Below are 6,512 nucleotides of genomic sequence, written 5' to 3'. Positions count from 1 at the left end.
TAACTTAAAAGTTAAAAAATCTATCCAAGAAAAAAATAAAAACGAATTCAAAGTGGAGTTTCAGTGTAAAATACAACAAAATATTGTGTTTTACGCATCACTAAGGGAGAAAAGCGGAAATCGATCAAATCCTCAATTAACACTCAAAACAAACAAGTAAAAACCCTCTGTTCTCCGACCAGGACATGATAAGACGTTTTGGAGTGACTTGAAGTTGAAGGAAACCCTGTGAAGCGGGATGACGTGTGTGTGGATGTGCAGCAGGAAAGCGTCGCTCAGGCTATAATTAACCTGCAGCCTCCAAAGTGAGACGCGTTAATGATGCGACGAGATCAACAACAGGCAGCAGACGGAGGACAGGAGCGCGCAAACACGTGCATGTGCCACTGTCCCGTGCGTAAAATGGACATAAAGAAAATCACGCAAGTTACGACAGAACAAAAGTGTCTGTTAATGATTTCAATATGCAAATACAACGAAATACCTCATGAAATCATTTAGCAACAAAATGAAGATAAAATATCAGTGTTTATCTTCAAAAGGAGGCTGTGTACCTATTATAAATTGGCCTTTGGAGAAACGGGTTAAAGTTCAGCGCAGGAAGTCGTTCAACTCAGCTCTGCTAATAAGACTAATGACTTGTGCTGTTTGGCAAGTCTTTTGCTTTTTTTTTTTTACATTTTACTTTTGGACTTTGGCTGTGTTGAGGACAGTTTCATTAAATGTGTGATTTTGATGTAGTCCCCTCCGTTTGTCCAACCGTCGAGTCTTTAATTTGCATTTGAGGCGAAATAAACCAGAATGTGCATCTTTAGAAAGAGAAAAACATAAATATTTTTGTAAATTTTCCTTCAGGATGGGGTTACCGACATTTTATTACCAATCTATCATTTTAAAAAGCCTATTTATTATATTCTAATATTTTTTTTTTTAAATGAAAAAAAGACATGGACAAATAATAATTTTCAAAAAAACCTTTTTAATGTCCAAACAACTCAAATTGAAGGTATTAACAAATGTTACTTTTACAATTTCTGTATTTCTGTACAATGAGGAGTAAATATGCAGTTTTAGTAATACTTTGTTTTAACATGAATTTTAACTCTACTTTGTGCATTTAAAAACGTTGTGATGAAAATTGAAGCATTTAAGATGTAACTCTTACAAAGTTTTAGTTGTAAACTACAAAATTTAACTTTTTATGTAAAAACGTTTCCATTGCTAAACACTGAGTTATAAATTAATTGTTGTTTTATTTATCTTGTTTAAATGATACGGTCACTGATTTAAATACAAGTGATGTGTTTAAATCCATCCAGTGAGTTTGAAAAGAGGAATTCAGATCCAGTATTTTTACTCCACAGTGAGTCTCTCAAATACCTTAAAAAAAAGGAAACTAAAATGTCAGTAAAACATGTTCTCACTTTTAATGAAACATAAAGCCGGCAGGCAAATTAGTATTCCAGTCTAAAGCATCACATCTAAATATAGCCTGGAAGACATAGAAGGTGGAGCAGCCGCACAAATCAGAAAGAAAAATCAGTCTCACCTCAATCTGATGGAATCAAACTTCTGGATAATAACAGAGTCTGAAGCCATTTCGACTCATTTCTTTTACTAAAACACTCATAAAACCTCGCAGACCCACCAGCCAAAATTAGTCATGATGCGAAATCGAGCTGAGAACGAAATAAAAAGGCGAACACAAGCTGAGAGCAGGTCTTCAAATAAACAATCAGTAGTTCTTGTAAATTTAATGCAGTACAAGTTCAAAATACCACACACACACACACACACACACACACACACACACACACACACACACACACACACACACACACACACACACACACACACACACACACACACACACACACACACACACACACACACACACACACACACACACACACACACACACACACACACACACACACACACACACACACACAGAGGCTCCCTACCTCCTGGCTGTCCGGTGCTGGAGTGTGTGATGTGATGTTCCCACTTGTTTAAAGCCTGAAGTCTGAAGCCGGCCGGCAGGTGAAAGCTCTGCTGTGGCTAACCACCGGTCCAGCCAGGACGCCTGGATCCGGGAGAGGACGTGTGCCCAGATGCTCTGCAACCAAAGAGCAGCTGTGAGGTTTGTGGCTGAAGAAGCCATCCAGGGTTTGAAGAGGGAAAAGCGGAAAAGAGGGACAGAGAAGGAAAACAAAAGCTGCAGAGCTTTCATTTTCTGGAGCCAAATCACTTCCAGGTGCTGCTCAGAGGCAACAGTGGCACAATTCTGATCAAATGAGTGAATATTTGGACATTTGAAAACTATTCAGAGCTCGCTCTCCCCACACCGACGTCCAGCTCTTTCCTATTTGCAGATTTAATGAGATGAACACAAGCCTGGAGTCGATTTTATGACCAATCTAGAAAACATAAACAATGGAATATTATGAGTCATCCTCGGGTGGAGAAGGCGAGGGTGCTTATGAATACTCAACAATCAGCTATTTGTATGTGCAGGAGATTCCAGCGTCACACGGGGAGACCTCAGAGCAGTGGTTGGTCGAATGGGGGAGTTTGTGGAGAAAGAGCAGCAGCAGGGAAAGTCTTCTGACAGAGGGGATGCCTTTTCTCACGACTCCTTTCTGAGAAGAAAATCACGTGGAAACGCAACAAGTGGAGGCGAAAACGATTCACGATTTTATTTGAAGATCCAAATTTAGACCTGAATTTAGTGTATTGGAGATTAGCTGTGGGCCCTTAAATAAAGGTTTGCTTTACATTTAAATAGCAGAAGATTATTATTATTATTATTATTATTATTATTATTATTATTATTATTATTATTATTATTATTATTATTATTATTATTGGTAATTTAATTATATTTTATTTAATCTAAATTTCACTTAGTTTAATAGATTTTTTAAAACTGCTATTTATTTTTTACTTGTTTAATTTAATCTTTTTTAAATTAAGTCAAAATTAACATTTAAGACTTTTTCATCATATGACATTAAAAAGACCAAAAAACAAAACAAAACACATACAATCTTTTTATATATTTTGTTCCTACCTGTATGGATCCACAAAGCTGTTAACAATATTATCTTTTATATTGAGAGCTATAAGGAAATCCTGCATTCTCACACACACGACTGATTGGCAGGAGACAAAAGGTGTTCAGAGTGAAGACCCCCTGTGGTTCGACAGTCAGCTTCATCCTCACACGCTTGGAAAATCCCTCAGAAACGCTGCCAATTTTCTTTTCAACAGCCTGCACCTTCAAAATCCCACTTCCAAGCAGTGGTAGAACCAAACAAATGGAACAAACCAAGTGTTTGGAATCACCACTGTTGTGGAGGAACTGACAGCACAAACGCTGAGGGGTGAGCGCTGTGGCAGGAAGTCGTTCACCAGGAAACCAGCAGGGAACTGCAGGTTGGAGCTGCTGGAGGGACTGGAAGAGACTTTACACTGATTGATGCCTCATTTGCTGGTGAGCAGTGGTGAGCAGTGGTGAGCAGTGGTGGTCACCCTCCCACTCCACCGCCTCCTCTGCCTCTCAGTCCCTCTATATAAAGATGAAGAGTTCTAAACTCTCCTAATCCAGCATCACCAAGGCGACACATGGACCTTTGGTCTGCCTCCTGCCCAGAGCCGCTTCGGCCTTCTGGCTCACCCTCCTCTTCCTCTTCCTCTTCCTCCTCCTCCTCCTCCTCCTCCTCCTCCTCCTCCTCCTCCTCTTCCTCCTCCTCCTCCTCCTCCTCCTCCTCCTCTTCCTCACCCTCGACCTCTACAATGAGTTTACCCTTGTTCCACTAGAAGAGGCAGAGATAAGGTATCTGGGCCTCCATGGCAACCACGAGCCGACCAGTGTGTATGCAGACACACACACACACACACACACACACACACACACACACACACACACACACACACACACACACACACACACACACACACACACACACACACACACACACACACACACACACACACACACGGATAGAGCTCCACTTTACCAGAAGAGCGGCTGGTGGTGGAGGAGCTGGTGGTGGTGGAGGAGCTGGTGGTGGTGGAGGAGCTGGTGGTGGTGGTGGAGGAGCTGGTGGTGGTGGTGGAGGAGCTGGTGGTGGTGGAGGAGCTGGTGGTGGTGGTGGAGGAGCTGGTGGTGGTGGAGGAGCTGGTGGTGGTGGAGGAGCTGGTGGTGGTGGTGGAGGAGCTGGTGGTGGTGGTGGTGAGTTTGGGTCTGACACATTTCTGCTAACAATCACATCACACATAGGGACCCACATTCCAACTTCCTGACCCCCCCCCCCCCCCCCCCCCCCCCCCACACACACACACCCCTCACCCAGTCATCCTCCTCCCCCAGCAGGCCGGAGGAGTTGGGGGGGGGGGGGGGTCGGGAAATAAGTGTACCAGCCAATATTACTTCTTCAGAACATCAAAATATATGAATATATTTACAATGAATGTTCAGGTAAACACACGTTCGTGGTGGGGAATGACCTCCACATGTTTAATGATTGGTGAGTGACCCATAAGGTGTATTTTTTTAAATATAATGTGGAATAAATACAGCAACGTTAGAATAACTGTGGCACATCTGGATCTGGTTCATCCTGAACTGTCGAACTAGTCAGTTAATTAAAGCGTCTTAACCTGCATGTCGTGTACTCTGCTGCCCTCTAGTGGTGATTGTAAGACCTCACAGGATGCTGCAGGAACTGCGTTTACCTTTAAAATCTTATTCATAGACACATGAAATATAAGACTTTAGTGCGAAATAATTCACATACAGAGGCCAATGCATAGCGAACAATTAATATGTATTGTTGCACTTGTGTTAACAGCTTGTGGAGGTTTGATTCGGTGAACTAATCTCATGAAAATACAGTGCAAAGCTGCAAACATCCATCACATTCCATTTTACTTACCAGTAGGTATTTAAAGAAGCATGCTATTCAAATAAATGAATAAGTTAAGAAATAAATAAATACAAATATACAATAAGAAAAATAGGTTTTTTTTATTTCACAGAAATAAAAATGGTGGAAAACGTTCTTTTGTTCTTATTTATTGCAACTATTAAATATACGTATATAAATGTTTTATCGTTTTACATGTAGCCTACCACAAATTTATTGTCCTGTTTAGGGAATTACTTTACATTCAACTAAAAAATAGCACGGGTGAGAGCGTTGTGTGTGGGTCCTGTTATATACAATTTGAATCATTGTTTAATTCAAATAGTTTGGAAACGTGGATATTTCATGCAAATTGAATTAAAACTATTCATTAACTCTTTGAGTCTCTTTTCAGAAGAGTGTTTGTACAATATGTGTACTTTAGTACAAATTCCCTGTTATTTTCTTTATATCTCCAGATTATTATTGTATTTTTGTCTTAATTCTTGTAGTATTCACTTGTTTTAGTCCCTTTATTTATACAACCTATGTATGTATTAGTAGACATATAAACAGTGTCACTCTGGCTTTAATTCCCATGTTTTTCTGTGCAGTGATGTAAATGATCCACGATGCAGCTTCAAAGCTCACAGACATGTTTGCAGACTTTATTTCCACTGCAGACGTTCTGATCGGCGAGCTAATGAGCCTGGGAATCGTGCGGTGTGGTCTGCTCCACCCGCTCCACCCACTCCACCCGGGGCCACACTCAGACCCGGCCGGCCTGCGGGCCATCACGTCTCACTTCGCCGGGGTCAAAGCGCCGCCAACCCTGACATGTTCAAATGCACAAATTATGACTGTGCCGACTCCAGATATTCTGAATCAGGGCTTTTCCTTTGCCTCCCTGCGTCGCCTCTGGGGGGCTTGAAGTCCCGGGACGTTCTTCAGAAGCTTATACGACCTAAGTCTTGTCCTGGTGAGTAAATAACAGCTCTGACTAACAGCACATCTATCTCTGGGAGGAGGGAAATCTAACTGCATGCAGCTGAGAATGACACATCATCATCATCATCATCATCATCATCATTTCTTTCTCTTTTTTTTTTTAGATGATTGAGATTCAATTGGATAGAATCATAAACAACTTTAAACTTTCCTCTGAGGAAAAAAAAAAGTTCTGGAATTCACTTGTTGTGCAGAAATAAATACAGTCTATCAGGAACAATTTAAAGTAGAAAAAAACTCTGAAATCCTCCCAGCGACAGCGATTATATTATATTATATTATATTATATTATATTATATTATATTATATTATATTATATTATATTATATTATATTATATTATGTTATATTATGTTATATTATATTATATTATATTATATTATATTATATTATATTATATTATATTATATTATATTATATTATATTACATTACATTATATTATGTTATATTATATTATATTATATTATGTTATGTTATATTATATTATATTATATTATATTATATTATATTATATTATATTATGTTATATTATATTATATTATATTATATTATATTATATTATATTATATCTGAACAATTGCTGTCTTTGTTGTG

At 39.3% G+C, this 6,512-nt stretch overlaps 1 protein-coding gene across 1 annotated transcript in view; it reads right to left on the bottom strand.

Moving 5' to 3' along the window:
- The window catches only part of tbx5a (T-box transcription factor 5a), a 29,540-nt gene extending 27,555 nt beyond the window's left edge, over positions 1–1,985 (bottom strand). Inside the window, exon 1 of the mRNA XM_080477373.1 lies at positions 1,965–1,985. The gene's annotated coding sequence lies outside the window, so the exon portion shown is untranslated. The remainder of the gene's footprint in view (positions 1–1,964) is intronic.
- Between the last annotated feature and the right edge of the window lie 4,527 nt (positions 1,986–6,512).

The sequence above is a fragment of the Lipophrys pholis genome, assembly GCF_963383615.2.
Source record: "Lipophrys pholis genome assembly, chromosome: 12".
Taxonomy (NCBI): domain Eukaryota; kingdom Metazoa; phylum Chordata; class Actinopteri; order Blenniiformes; family Blenniidae; genus Lipophrys; species Lipophrys pholis.
The sequence above is the reverse complement of the archived record's forward strand: the minus strand, read 5'-3'. Positions and strand labels throughout refer to the sequence as shown.